Below are 16378 nucleotides of genomic sequence, written 5' to 3' on the forward strand. Positions count from 1 at the left end.
AACAGAAAGACAAATAACCCAATTAAAAAATGGGCAAAGGCTATGAGCAGACACTTTACCTAAGAAGACATTCAGGTGGCTAACAGACATATGAGGAAATGCTCACAATCGTTATCCATTAGAGAAATGCAAATCAAAACTACCAATGAGATACCATCTCACCGCAATAAGGCTAGCATTAATCCAAAAAACACAAAATAGTAAATGTTGGAGAGACTGTGGAGAGACTGGAACACTTATACACTGTTGATGGGAATGTAAAACAATACAACCACTTTGGAACTCCATTTGGCTCTTCCTAAAAAGCTAGAAATAGAAGTACCATAAGATCCAGCAATCCCACTCCTTGGAATATATCCTAGAGAAATAAGAGCTGTCACACGAATAGATAAATGCACACCCATGTTCATTGCAGCACTGTTCACAATAGCAAAAAAGATTGAAACAACCTAGGTGCCCATCGATGGACAAATGGATAAACAAATTATGGTATATTCACACAATGGAGTACTACACAACGATAAAGAACAACAATCGATCTGTGAAACATCTCATAACATGGATGAATCTGGAAGGCATTATGCTGAGTGAAATTAGTCAGTCCCATAAGGACAAATGAGACCACTATTATAAGAACTCAAAAAAAGGTTTAAACACAGAAGAAAACATTCTTTGATGGTTATGAGGGTAGAGAGGGAGGGAAAGGGGTATTCACTAACTAGATAGTAGACAAGAATTATCTTAGGTGAAGGGAAGGACAGCACATAATACAGGAGAAGTCAGCACAACTGGACTAAATCAAAAGCTAAGAAGTTTCCTGAATACAACCAAACACTTCGAGGGACAGAGTGGCAGGGGCAGGGTCTGGGGACCATGGTTTCAGAGGCATGTAGGTCAACTGGCATAACAAATTTTATTACGAAAATGTTCTGTATCCCGCTTTGGTGAGTGGCATCTGGAGTCTTAAAAGCTAGTGAGCAGCCATCTAAGATGCATCAACTGGTCCCAACCCACCTGGAGCAAAGGAGAATGAAGAACACCAGAGACACGAGGAAAATATTAGCCCAAGAGACAGAAAGAGCCACATAAACCAGAGACTCCATCAGCCTGAGACCAGAAGAACTAGATGGTGCCCGGCTGCCATCAATGACCGCCCTGACAGGGAACACAACAGAGAGTCCCTGACAGAGCAGGAGAAAAGTGGGGTGCAGAACTCAAATTCTAGTAAAAAGACCAGACTTAATGGTTTGACTGACACTGGAGGGACCCTGGAAGATATGGCCCCAAGACTTTCTGTTGGCCCAGAGCTGAAACCATTCCCGAGGCCAACTCTTCAGACAAAGATTAGACAGGACTATGAGACATAAAGTGATACTCTTGAGGAGTGTGCTTCTTAGCTGAAGTAAATGGGCATGAGACTAAATGGGCAGCTCCCATCTGGAAGCGAAATGAGAAGGCAGAAAGGGACAGGAGGAGGTTGAACGGACACGGGAAATCCGGGGTAGAAAGTAGGAATGTGCTGTCAATTTATAGGGAGAGCAACTAGGGTCACATAACAATGTGTGTATAAATTTTTGTATGAGAAACTAACATGAATTGTACACTTTCACTTAAAGCACAATAAAAAGGAAAAAAAAGAAATATTCTTTTAATGATAGGTGTCGTAGTCATCTAGTGCTGCTGTAACAGAAATACCATAAGTGGCTGGTTTTAACGAAGAGAAGTTTATTTCCTCACAGTCAAAGTAGGCTAAGAGTCCAAATTCAGGGCATCAGCTCCAGGGGAAGACTTTTTCTCTCTGTCGGCCTTCTTCTCTTCCTTCGGTGTTCCCCTGGACTAGGAGCTTCTCTGTGCAGGGACCCCGGTCCAAAGGACGCGCTCTGCTCCCGGCACTGCTTTCTTGATGGTATGAGGTCCCCCTGTCTCTCTGCTCACTTCTCCCTTTATATATCAGGAGATTGCCTCAGGACACAATCCAATCTTGTAGACTGAGTCCTGCCTCACTAACACAACTGCCACCCATCCTCCCTCATTAACATCATAGAGGCAGGATTTACAACATATAGGAAAATCACACAATAGCAGGAATCATGGCCCAGCCAAATTGACACACACATTTTTGGGGGGACATAATTCAATCCGTGACAATAGGGATGTAAAAACAATGTTTCAGAAAAGACCTTGGACTCCAAGCCACTATCTAAGTTCCCCAGGCAACCTGAAAAGTTTAGCGTGAGCAAGCAGGGACCCAGGCAAAAACTTTTTTATCTCCAGCTTCAGGCACCTGGCACTCTAAAGATACGTTTTACATCAAAACTAGATACTTTTACAAGGCTCGGGTTGTAAGCATCTCATGACTCCGCCCAAATGTACTTTGTAATTACCCATTGTGATCAATCTTTGGGGCCTACCTAATCATATTTAAGCATATGTAGCCAATGGAAGCCTCTTCCTGCTTTGCTTTCTGACCTCAATGAATGTTTAACCAGTCAATGAGTTTTATTGCAATTTTCTTTTTCAGCCCTATAACCGTTCGCCTGAGACTCTCTTTCTGAGATCGTCATGCTTCCACTTATGTGAGCTGGTGGTTTCCTCTATTCGAATAGATCATTTGAAGCCGAATAAATCCTCTAAATTCTCACTTAAGGCCTGCATGATTTCTCTCTAGGACACTGACATGGCTCTGTCTTCACCTTTGTTTGAGGATTCCTGGTGGCGCAGTGGTTAAGCATTCGGCTGCAAGCCCAAAGATCAGCAGCTGGAATCCACCAGCCACTCCTTAGAAACCCTCTGGGACAGTTCTACTCGCCCTCTATTGTCGCTATGAGTCGGAATTGACTCCATGGCAACGGATAAAGACTATACCATCCATATTATTTCAAATATTTTCATGCAACGATGCAAAGGGCAATCAATTGTGGATACGGAATAAGAAACTGAGCCTGAGGAAAATAAAGCATGATTGGAGGGATCAGGTACTTGGCAAGGATAAGACAAAATCCAAGACTTTGAATCAAGGCAGAGACAAATAGTAGGGATCATGGCATATTGTGGGTAAGAAGCAAGAAAAATTTATAAGAAATAAGTCAGTATAAACTCTGAAGCCTTGCGCGAAGCAGAAGACAATTTATGGACAATCAGAAACCAAAAGATTGATAGCTACTGAAGAGAGAGGGCAAAGTAAGGAGGATGCCAGGGAAAAGCCGATGTAATGGATTGCCGTCCTGGCTCAGGAAAATGTTCAGTTTATTCTGCCCAGGCCCCCACTTTTTTTTCCAAACCAAAGTGCAAGGTTTCCCCCCCCCCTCACAAAAGGTCCAAGCCTCTGTCCAGGCACTAACAAGTGCCTAGGTCCATAACAGTGGGTTGTCTACAGGCAATGGGTCAACCAGAGAGGGGAGTCCACAGAATCTGTGGACACTGAGTGCTCAATGACTGGTTGACTGATGGCCACAGTGGGTGACCCTCACTCAGTGCTTGCCAGCTTCCATTCCGTTTCCTGGTCCTTGTGAAAGAAGTTCATGCGTTGAGAACCAAGATATAGTCATTCCTTTTACTAATTAACTCATCCTAGGTCTTCCACTGGTCCTTGCCTATAGACAACCCGCCCTCCAGTAGCTGCACATGCATAAGACTTCATGTGAGCTTCTTCTGGCCTGGCAATGGCTTCCGGTCTTTCCCTCTACAGCCCGGCCACTCTAAATCGGTCCCAGGTCTTCCAATGTTGACCTGAGCTTATGCTGTGGAGCTGGGTTTTCTTCTCTGGGAAGGAGATCTCATCTTTCAAAGATGAAGACTCCAGGAAGGGGCTTGAATTTAAAGGTCCATGCCCCTGTCTTCCCTCTTCCTTTTGATAGTCCTGTATCTGTGCTTGCCCATCTTCTCAGAGTTTTGACCCAGTCCTCAAGGTGACATGGCTCTCCAATCTTTATCAGGTCAGCCCTCAAAGTACAGCTACGTGTAACGTGTTGTTATTGTTAGCTGTATTGTTATCAAGTCAGCCCCTCATTAATGGTGGCCCCGTGCACAGTGGAATAAAATGTTGCCTGGTCCTGTGCCATTCCCATGATCAGCTGTGGATCGAACTGTTGTGATTCATAGGTCTTTCACCGGCTGATTTTTCGAAGTAGATTACCAGGCCTTCTTCCCAGTTTGTCTTAACCTGGGGGCTCTCCTGAAAGCTGTTTAGCATCATAGCAACACTTAAGCCTGTACTGACAGACGGGTAGTGGCTGTGCATGAGTTTCATTGACTGGGAATCAAAGCCAGGTCTCCCCCATGGAAGTCAAAAATTCTACCACTGAACCACCAGTACCGTCACGTGTGACATACAAACTATCAAATGTCCTGGGAAAGACCCCCACCACCACCCAAAAGTGACTGGGAGCCAGTATGAAAGCTCCTGGGGAGGCAGGGAGTGAGCAATGCTTACCTACCACCTGTTTCTTTCTTGAGACATGTTTTGCAGGCCACCTACTGGACATGGCAGAAGGTGTGGTCTGGAGAGCTAGTCCACACTTCCTGCTGCTTTGGGGCAGTGACAACCACTTTGCCTCTTGTTGGAGAAGCAGCACCCACCCCAGGTTCAGTCCCATTCAAGGAAAGCTTTGCTTGATTGGGCGGCCAGATTTCATTGTGGATGGAACCAGTGTGGGGAAAGTCGGGCCTCCTTGGAGAACAAGAAGGAATCCCCATCAATAGAAAGTAAGATTTCAGTCAATAATGAGGTTGATATAACCAAAACTGGGGGCCTGGACGACAGATAGAGTTAGAGGTTCAGGACAAGAACTAGTTCCCACTTTGAAAGAAGTTAGATTGTTCACAAGAGCAAATGTCCTCTGTGTGGGTGGGTGTGTGTGTGTGGTGGAGGAGAGTGCACAGAAATTTACTAAAGGGAGAATGTATTGATGTAGTATTTTTTTAAATATAAAATAAATGCGTGATTTATACTTCTCCCTAGTAGATTAGCAACAATCCCAGTGTAATCCTCAGAGAGGTAGAAAGGCATATGCTGCCTCTGGAAGGAGGATGGTATGTGTACAAGAAAGTCCCAAAAGGAAAAGGAAGGGAAAGACTTGCCTCTTTACCCTAGTGAGTTATGGGAAGGAAAAAGAAAAGAGCTAGGAGAGACACGAAGTCAGACCTAAATGTCCTGTGTCCCTCCTCCAGGGCAATGATTGTGCAGAACCTCGTGGAAACATGTGTCTGGGTACCCACTGTGCCTGGCTTCATTCATATTTGACTCTGTTTTTTTCTTTTGCATATTTAATTTAGTTTTTATTTTATTGTGTGGATTTTTGAATCCACGCAAATCCCTTTGGAATGAGAAGTAATATGCATTCTTTATAGGAATACATAAAAAAGGAGAAATAACTGGTATCTAGACTCAATCCAGAGCCCTGGTGGCTCAGCGATTAAGAGCTCAGCTGCTAACCAAAAGGTCAGCAGTTAGAATCCCCAGTCCCTCCTTGGAAACCCTATAGGGCAGTTCTACTCTGTCCTATAATGTCGCTATGAGTCGGAATCGACTCAATAGCAACGGGTTTGGTTTTTTATTTTTTAGACTCAATCCAGATAATTACAAGGTCTTCAATTTTTAAAAAAAATTTGAGGGCTTCAAAGAGTTTAATTGTGAATTTTGGAAGTACCATAGAGTCCTAGTTTACCTATCGTATTTTCTGAAAAGTCATGTGGTATGTGAGTTTGTGTGCGTGTGTGTGTGCATGCGTGCGTGTATTTGTGTGCATGCACACATGTGCACTTGTGTGTGTTGAGGGATAGCAGGCATAGAGTTGGTATTAAGAGTGCTGAACATTCATGTAACTGAAAATGACAGTTATATACCCCTTATAGGTCTTCAAATCAGAATACATCACACACATACACCATGTCAGTTTTTAGAGAATTAAAACACAATCAAATACACTTAACACTAAAATATTCTGAATATAATTTTAATGTTTCTTTGATGATTCAGAAGGTGTTTTAGGCTCCTTATGCCTCTGGGTTATTACTGTGAATATAACTTATTATCATGAAATTCTGTACAATCTGGATTGTTCACATTTTTCTGATAATTTGTATCCTGAATGAGTGGGAGATTTCTATATTACTTTAATTATTGTGTTGAATAAATAATGAATGTATCAGATCATTTCAGAGTATGATGAGTTCAACTTATAGGAAAGCAATACACTTGTCCTAAAATTGAAATATATGTGAAAACTTTGCTAGTTGTACCTTTTGAGTGATTGATTTTCCAAATCAAACAAACAAGAATTTCAAGGAGGAAGAGCTCATGTTTAGTTCCTGGAATAACAAAAAATTTTAGAGAGGAGGTTCCATTTGAGTTTAGCTTTGAGGGATCAATCAATTAACTAATGGAGACTGGAGGCCATCTTAGATGGAATATAGAAGGAATAGAAAGAATACAGGGGTTGAGGTGGTTTGAAGCTGAATCCCTTGCTACTCAAAATTGTGGTTTGTAGACCAGAAGCATCAACATCACCTGAAGTTTGTTAGAAATGCAGACTCTCAGGACCTTATTCCATCCCTACTGAATCAGAATCTACATTTTGAACAAGATGCCCCAGGTGGTTCATACACATATTAAGTTTGGATAGATACTGGTTTGGAATATCATTCGTAGAAGTGAGTCCAGTAGTCCAGCCCACACTCAAGGGGGGTGGGGGAATTAAGCTTTTTCTCTTGGAGGAAGGAATATGGAAGAACTTATGTTGTTGTTGTTAGGTGCCTCTGGGGCAGTTCCCACTCATAGTGACTCTGTACAATAGAACGAAACACTGCCCTGTCGTGCGCCATCCTTACAATTGTTGTTATGCTTGAGCCCATTGTTGCAGACACTGTGTCAGTCCATCTCATTGAGGGTCTTCCTCTCTTTCGCTGAGCCTCTACTTTACCAAGCATAATGTCCTTCTCCAGGGACTGGTCCCTCCTGATAAGATGTCCAAAGTACATGAGACGAAGTCTTACCATCCTTGCTTCTAAGGAGTTGTGCTTCTTCCAAGACAGACTTGTTCATTCTTCTGGCAGTCCATGGTATATTCAATATTCTTCACCAACACCATAATTCAAAGGCATCAATTCTTCTTTGGTCTTCCTTATTCATTGTCTAGCTTTCACATGCATATTAGGTGATTGAAAACACCATGGCCTGGGTCAGGCACACCTTAATTCTCAAAGTGACATCTTTGCTTTTCAACGGTTTAAAGGGGTCTTTTGCAGCAGATTTGCCCAATACAATGTGTTCTTTGATTTCTTGACTACTGCTTCCATGAGCATTGGTTGTGGATCCAAGTAAAATGAAATCCTTGATAACTTCAGTGTTTTCTCCATTTATCTTGATGTTGCTTATTGGTCCAGTTGTGAGAATTTGTTTTCTTTATGTTGAGGTGTAATCCATACTGAAGGCTGTAGTCTTTGATCTTCATTAGTAAGCTCCTCAAGTCGTCTTCACTTTCAGCAAGCAAGATTGAGTCATCTGCATATCACAGATGACTCCTGACACCAATCCTGATACCGCATTTTTCTTCATATAGGCCAGTTTCTCGGATTATTTGCCCAGCACACAGATTGAATAAATATGGTGAAAGGAACAATCCTGACACACACCTTTCCTAACTTTAAATCATGCAGTATCCCCTTGTTCTGTTCGAACGGACTGCCTCTTGGTCTGTGTACAGGTTCCTCATGAGCATGATTAAATGTTCTGGAATTCCCATTCTTTGAAATGTTATCCATAATTTGTTATAAGCCACACAGTCAAATACCTTAGCATAGTCAATAAAACACAGGTAAATGTCTTTCTCTGTCTTCAATCAATATCCATCTGACATCAGGAATGATATTCCTTCTTCCATATCTTCTTCTGAATACAGTTTGAATTTCTGGCAGTTCCCTGTCGATGTATTGCTGCAACCGTCTTTGAATGATCTTCAGCAAAATTCTACTTGTGTGTGATATTAATGTTCATATGGACATATTCTATAACTACCACGTAAGGTATAGGAGAGAGATCAGAAAAGAGTGGAGGAGGCCAGACTCAAGAGTCATGCAGAGCTTGCTGAAGAGGGGGAGTTTCCACTTGGAGGCAGTGGGAGTTGGCTTACTTGTTTTGTAGAGGGTGACATGTGAGTATTGAATCTGTGAATAAAATGTGTTGGGACCATGGAAATGGCCTTACCTGAGTTGCCCCTGCTCTACAAAACCCCCCAAAACTGAAAGGATCATTCTCTAGAATGTCTGGATTCTCTCCATTTCTGCTTCTCTTAAGATCTGTTGGAAGAACGTTGTCCTTTCTGAAGTACAGGGAACTGATCTTGAGATTCTTCATCTTTTTTTAAAATCTATAATGAAACTCCTCAAGTTCAAAAACTTATTAATATTTATAAAACCAGCATAGTCTGTTCAGTCAGTCTCCTACAAATGATTGAAAACCTTAAACACTCAAGCCCTTTCTCTTATGCCAAAGTTCTTTCTCAGAGATGGTGAACATAAGCTCACTTCAGTAAAATAAATGATGCCTATCTTTGACTTGCCTCATTTTATTTATTTGTTTTTCTTCCAAGAGGACCCTTTTGTAATTAAAAGTGCCTGTTAGCCAAAAAATTCCTTCACACCATGCAAAACACCAGCAAAAACTTAAAAAGCAGGACATTGATAGTGAGGCATTTATGTGTTTGATTTATACATGTGTTTTGTCTTGTTAACTACCACATTGGGTGACTGAAATCCATTGCTGTCGAGTCAATTCTGACTTATTGTGACCCTACAGGACAGGGTAGACCTGTCCCATAGGGTTTCCAAGGCTGTAGTCTTTATGGAAGCAGACTGTTGCATCTTTCTTCCGTGGAGCAGCTGGTGGGTTCGAACCACCTACCTTTTGAGTAGCAGACCAGCACTTAACCACTGAGCCACCAGGCCTCCTTCATTGGGTGACTAGACACCATAAATCTGTTGATATATAGACAGAGCAAGTACAGCTCATCTGTTTTTGTGTTAACTGTGTTTTAAGAATGACAGAAATGGTACAAGTTTTCCACTGGCAAAGCATTTTAGAATCCACATTGGACCAGTTGTGGACTTTCACAGAATATTTGTTGCTGTGGATGATTTACCCCTACTGCTAATATCCACAATAAGGATAGCGTAAAACACCGTCCCACCACACTGTCTCCTGTTTACTTCCATCCGTTTACTTGACCTTATTTTTACTGGCAAAGAAAGAGAATTCTTACTCAATTCAGTAGTTTGGGGCTCAGAACTTTTCCTGGGATTTCATTGTTTTAGGAGAAAGACAAAATTCCTCACTGGGTCCACAAGGTTCTGCACGGCCTGGCCCTATCTTCCTCTCCAGCCACATTTTATCCACTCTTCCCCATTGCTCTCTCTGCCTCAGTCACATTGGTCTTCTCTTGATTTCTCATAGTTCCTACAATCCCTCCTGCCACAGGACTTTTGCACATGCTGTTTGTGTTGTTTCTTCTGCCTGTGATGATCTCTTCTATCTTCACTTCCAAATCTCAGCTCAATGCACATCAGGAGAGCCTTTCCCAATCTCCCTGCCAAAATCAAACTCCCTTATTATAGTTTTTCCAAGCGCCACGTAACTCTTCTTTCTAGCACCTGTGTTAGTTACTATTCTAACGGATATTGGTTTTTGTAAATAATTCCTATTCATTTCTCTTGGTAGATGGAGGTTAAAAAGTGTGTTTGCATTTAATCACCATAGCACCGGGGTAGTTATCACAGTGTCTGGGACATAATAAGTATTTAATCAGTATTTGCTAAGTAAATGTGTGAATGCACCAAGGTTTGACATCTAGCACTACCATTTCTTAGCTGTGTGGGCTTCAGCAGATTAATTAATATTTTTAGCTTTAAGTTTGTCCTCTGTAAAATGGAGTGGATAATACATACCACCTTCCTGAGGTTGTCAAGAAGACTAAATGAGATAATGAAAGCAAAAATACTAAACTTGGTGCAAGACATGTAGCTGAAAATAAATATTTGAATATTTGAATTAATCTTCACAGTGACTTTCTTATACTCAGAAGTCCATGTGATTTTTTAATTGAGTCTAGACCAATGCTTTCTCATTTTGCGGATAAGGAAATGGAGAAAGAGAAGGTTTAGTTTCTTGCCCAAGGTCAATGGTTGCCTAGAATCCATTCTTCATTTTGACAGTGGGGGCATTACCTTCTTAAGCACAAAATTCACTCATAAGTACTGAATGTAAAAAGTCAATAATCTTTTTTTTTAGTTTATAAGTCCTTTTAGTCCACATCACAGTTCTCTCCCTTCATTCTTCTCTCATATTCTCTCTTTTCTCATATTTATGCCTAAATGAATAAAGTAATATGAGCACTCTTTACAAAGAACTGAGTTTGGAGTGTTGCCAAGAGAACACTTCCATTGTCTGTTTTTCACTTCAAATTCACAGAAGCCCAGTCCCAGTGAAGCGGAGAGAAAGATGGCGTCTCCATGGATGGATGGTCCCAAGGAGCTTCCATCAAACAAATAGTAACCTGGTTTGGAGAAGTGAGATGACTTCCAAACCCCATGCCCTGGTAGAATATATTGGCCCCACCGCGTATCTTTAAACAAGCCTGACTGGCTCACATACCATGTGACTTGAGGCCAGTGTAACCAGGCCACGGGCATTTCAGCTCTGATGTCACACTATCTAGGATTACTTCACTCCCATTCAGATTCTTGATTTTTTCTTTTATTTGTTGAATCTGTTCCTACCTTTTAGACCTGCAACTGAGCTTGGTTTCTTCAGCTTGGTCCTCATCCCTGATGATGATAATGATGATAAAATAATAATTCATGTTTATCAAAAACCTACCATGTAGCCACAATATGGAGTAACCTAGAAAATCTCACTCTCAGTGAAATAAGTCACAAAAGGACAAATCGTGTATGATCTCACTTACGTGAAATAAGCAATTATATAGAAAGCAAAGGTTATTAGCGGTTACCAGGGATGGGAGGGAGGGGAGAGGGGAAATTTTTACTCAGGGGACAAGGAGTTTATGTTAATGGCAGTAGAATGATTCGGAAATGAATAGAGAGAATCGTTGCACAACTTGAATAATGTAATCAATGTCACAGAATTGCACATGTGGAAATTGTTGAGATGGTGTTATGGATTGAATTGTGTCTTCCAAAATGTGTATCAAGTAGGCTAGGCCATGATTCCCAGTATTGTGTAGTTGTCCACCATTTTGTGATCTGATGTGATTATCCTATGTGTTGAAAATCCTAACCTTTATGATGTTAACTAGGCAGGATTAGAGGCAGTTATGTTAATGAGGCAGGACTCAGTCTAGGATTCAGTTATGGCAATGAGGCAGGATTAGGTTGTATCCTGAGTCAATTTCTTCTGAGATATAAAAGAGAGAAACAAACATAGAGGAGTGGGACCCCATACCACCAAGAAAGATGTGCCATGAGTGGAGCATATCCTTTGGACCAGGGATCTCTGCACTGAGAAGCTCCTAGGCCAGGGGAAGATTGATGATAAGGACTTTTCCCCAGAGCTGACAGAGAGAAAAAGGCTTCCCCTGGAGCTGGCACCCTGAATTTGGACTTCTAGCTTCCCAAACTGTGAGAGAATAAGCGCTTTTGTTTGTTAAATCCATCTACTTGTGGTATTTCTGTTATAGCAGCTCTAGGTAACTAACACAGATGGCATATGTTTTGTTATGTACATTTTCACAATTAAAAAAAAAAGAAAGAAAAAAATCACTACCATGTACCAGACACAATATCTGCAATCTTTAGAATAACCCTTTATTATCAGTTTATAGACGAGGAAATGGAAGGTTATTAATATCAAATGATTTTCCCAAGGCCATATAATTTATAGGTGATTGAGTTGAAATTTGTACCCAGGCCTTTCTGACACTCAAGCTTTGTGCTTTCCACCATGCCGCATTGTTTCTCTAAGGACTTTATCTTAGACAGACTCAGTCTTTTTCTGTTCTTGGCTGCTTTGACTTTTTCCTTTTAGTGCCAACTCTCAGAACAAACCTTAATGTTGTCTTCATTTGGACCACCCCTGTCCCTAGTGGTCAAGACTTGAGTTTCTACAATACTGCCAGGCATAGACTGTATTGTCTCCCTATTGACTGTAGGAGTCCCTGGGTGGCGCAAATGGTTAAGTGCTTGACTATTCACTGAAAAGTTGGTGGTTCGAACCCACGAGAGGCACCTTGGAAGAAAGGCCTGGTCTTTGGAAGGTCTTGGAAGGAAGGCCTACTTCTGATAGGTCACAGCATTGAAAACTCTATGAAGTGCAGCTCTGCTCTGCACACATGGGGTTGCCTTAAGTCGGAATTGACTCAATGGCAGTTAGCAACTACAACATCTTCCATACCTGAATATTGTGGGCAAATGGAGGAATGAGGTGGGATGTAGGATGGAGGAGGTTAGGAAAAATGACATTGCAGTTCTGTGGTGGTGGGGATAAGGAGACAGGGGATGACAGAATAAACCTGTGCAGAGACAAAATGGTATTTATCAACCAATCAAAGATTTTATTCTTGTTTTAAGGCACAAAATCTGTGAAACTGCAGTGCCCATTTATAACGGGACCTCATCCAAGGGTGCATTTATTTAATCATTGAACCTCCCTTCATCCATCCTACCCTCTACAAGGCCCTTGGGTATTCTTAGCACTGAGAACCTATGGTCCTGTTTTATGATTGACTTGTCCCAGAAGGCCTGAATGCTAGCAAAGGAGCCAGCTCACTAGAAGAGGGACAAAGACTAAAAAGTCTGTGGTTATTTTAATGCCTTTACAAATTGGACCAACCAAGACGTTGAGGGACCTTCTGTGATGGTACTCAAAGCAATAAACTATGTACTAGTTTCAAAGATAATGTTGGCTATCAGGGTCTTTATAGCTTAGGGCTATTTTCACCAAGCACCATTCACCCTGGTCTCGAAATGGTTGTTGTCTTTCAAAGCTTCTATGTCAGCAGCTACATCTTTTTCAATCCATGAACGACTCCAAATCTCACTAGAGAACATTGCTGCTTTCGTCTTAGACGGTGTCTCATTGGACCCAGGGAAGAGACCAAGATGATGTCTTTGTCTTAGTGTCATCATACTGGTGGGCCACGCAGCAAGGACCCCAGGGTTTGACCTTGTTCCTAGGAGCATCCTGAAATGCAAAGGTAGACAACAGCAACTGAATCTTTTGATCCAATGAACATCGTTCCTGATCTAATTATCTAATGTCCTGAATACCCTTGACTTGACCTGTTTGAAGTCACAATTCTCAATTTAGATTTCTGCAGTAAATTCTGGGGACTGAGTTAGGAAATGGAAACTTCTCTTGACCTGGACAAGGCCTGAGATAATGTTAATTCCCCTCTGGCCATCAAGAAGTCCACGTTTTGTCTGTTCTGAGTTAGCAACATGTGGAGGAAGTGGTTCTGATGATGATAAACAGCTTTACATTTCTAACATAATTGCTGCTCTCCAGCAGTAACGTGAGACTCAAATCAATAGCAAAGAGCCAGAGTAATTGCTCCAATGTGATCTTTTCATTGCTTGCTAGTTTTTTCCTTTTCGTAATAAGAACAAAACAGTGCAAACAGTTCAAGTTTTGGTGGCTCGCCTCTTGTAGCCTTAGGCTTTTATTTAAGAATGACTAAAGAATTCCATAAGCCTGGTACCTCAGAAATTCATGTCTTGTCTTTTTTTATTATTCATGTAAGCTGTGTATTCTTTCACTTTTATTGTGGTGAAAATATACACAACAAAACATATGCCAATTCCACAATTTCTACACGTATAATTCAGTGACATTGATTACATACTTCAAGCTATGTATTCTTGAGTCGCAGTTCTCCAGGCTCATTCCCTCCCCCTTATCCTTGCCTTTCATTCACTGGAAACCCTGCATGGCTTATTGTACCTCTTATATACCCTACCCTTTCCTACTTTTATGATTCTACACACAGTTTTCTCAACTCTTTCTCTGCTCTCTCCTTTGTTTCACAGGTAGACTCCTAATGGCTTTCAAAACCCTGTGAAACAAAAAGAGAGTCATGGTGATGGTAACAAAGGGCTAAAACTCTCAGTTTGAAAACCAGGGTAAAAACGAGAGGAAGAACAATGCTCAGCTACTCCTTAGCTGTTTCTTTATTTTGTTACCTGCTACATGAGTAAGAGTTCAATAAGTGGTATATAAGTAAGAGTGCAATAAGTATTTCTTGACTTCACAAAAAAAATGCTGGTATCACCACCTTTGAGGAGCTCCAGATTTCTAGAAAACACTCGGCATACACAAATGTGGACCCTAAAACGTTTGGCATTGAAGGAATGAATGGCTACCATGGGATGCAGGGTTTGTGTAAATAAGAAAAGGGCCTTGTTTTTAGAGATTTGGGGCAGAAGTAAGGATGGATTACCCAATAAGCAAGGTAAGCAAGTGCTTAGGGCATCAATAAAATAGGGACACCAGTTTTCCAAAGCAAAGACCCATAGATGGCGAGCAGATAGGACTCAAGGAAAAGTGAGCACTGCAGTGGATGGGAGCTGGCAGGGCACTAAATGAAATCGACACTATTTTATAAATTTTGTATACGATAACAATTATATTTTTCTTTTCATTTTGGACCAATCAGGTATAACCTTACATTCAGTTCTTTCTCTTCAACCCATAAGAATGTGCCAGCGGCACTGTAATTGGCAGACTCACGACGAGTCTTGTCCTTTGCAAAGCAACCAAAACACGTCTTTAGATTGAGCATATACCCTTGTATTTGTATCATGTTCTTTGTGATTGCTCTTGCCCCATCAGGTACCAGCAGTAGTCCAATGAACTGTGGAGACACAGCATCGAAGGATGGAAAGTGAGTATGCAAGTTTTTAAGTATTATTTCAAGACGAAAAACACTCGTGGAGATCGGCAAAGGGCCTGCCGACAAGCATCCTACAACAAAAAATGAAACTATTCCTGACTGCCTTGTAAGTACTATTTTTTTTTTTTATTCTCTCAGGCCTGAAGAACAAAATTAAATGTGTCACATCAATTTTTTTTACTTACTAATCTTCAAGTATACATTTTATGTTAACGTCCAAATTCGAATGTAAATTTTATTTTATAATTTTTACTTGTTTTATAGATTTTATTTATTTTTATTCAAATTTATTTGCTACAGTAGGTTCAAATTTAAAAAGTGACATAATATTCAGGTAAAATGAAACAGCAACAGCTTTGTGGAGTGCAAAAACGAAAGCTCACGGAAGACAAAAAGAAAAGGATTTGTGAATCCCTAAATACAATGCCAAAATTAACTTCCTTTCTGAAACGTAATGAATCAAAAGAGACTTCTTCCATTGAACCCTTGAATTTAATGGGTACAAATCATTGTACTAGTATCACTAGTGCTGAAATTACTAATAGCAATACAAATATAACAGAATTTGTTCCAAATTCTGCATCCGTTCCTTGCTGTAATAAAAAGAATTAATAATGGTGTAGAAAATGAAACTATTTTAGAATCTGAAATTGTCGCATCTGCAGACTCTGTAAGTAACAGAAACACAGATCCTGCTTTGTGGAATGATTTTTCTTCTATGCTGTAAATTACTGGATTGAAAGAGGCCCATATGATTGTCAACATTACAGTGGATCATTTGAAAATTCATGTTGAAAATTTCTGGATGGTAAACAAACAAGGTTCTATAGCCAGAATATACTTCTAGGGTGCAAAGATAATGGTGAAAATTATCAGAGGGAGTGGCTGCTATGTTCTCCATCAGTTGGCTCTGTGTATTGTTTTGTTTGCAAACTCTTCAGTCCTAAATGATTTAATTGTCTATTTGCTACAGATGGATTTAGTGACTGGTACAACTCGAATATGATTGATAAACATGAAAACAGTTCAATTCCGAGATTGTACATTGTCACGTTTAAACTGAAGACATGATTTTAGCTTAACTCATGAACTGGTAATACAAATTAATCAAGAACGTCAGTAGTGGAAAGATGTTATGCAATGCCTTGTGGCTGTCATTATAGCAATCGCTGAACATGGACTATCTTTTCAAGGAAGAAATGAAGTGTTTGGGTCCCCACAAAATGGAAATTTTTTGGTTTACTTGAGCTTGTTGCTCAGTTTGATCCTTTTTTAGCAGGTCACATCTCAAAATATGCCTTAACAAAGGAAAGGGCAACTCCTCGTATATGTTTAAAACAGTGTGTGAATAATTAATAATCTTAACAAGTGACAAAGTTTGACCAACTATTTTCAATGGAATAAAGTATAGCTCAATATTTCATTCTGTCTGTAGATTCCACTCCTGATCTTTCTCCTACAGGTCAGCTAAGTATTTT

This window comes from Trichechus manatus, unplaced genomic scaffold (genome assembly GCF_000243295.1).
Source record: "Trichechus manatus latirostris isolate Lorelei unplaced genomic scaffold, TriManLat1.0 scaffold00019, whole genome shotgun sequence".
Classification (NCBI taxonomy): domain Eukaryota; kingdom Metazoa; phylum Chordata; class Mammalia; order Sirenia; family Trichechidae; genus Trichechus; species Trichechus manatus.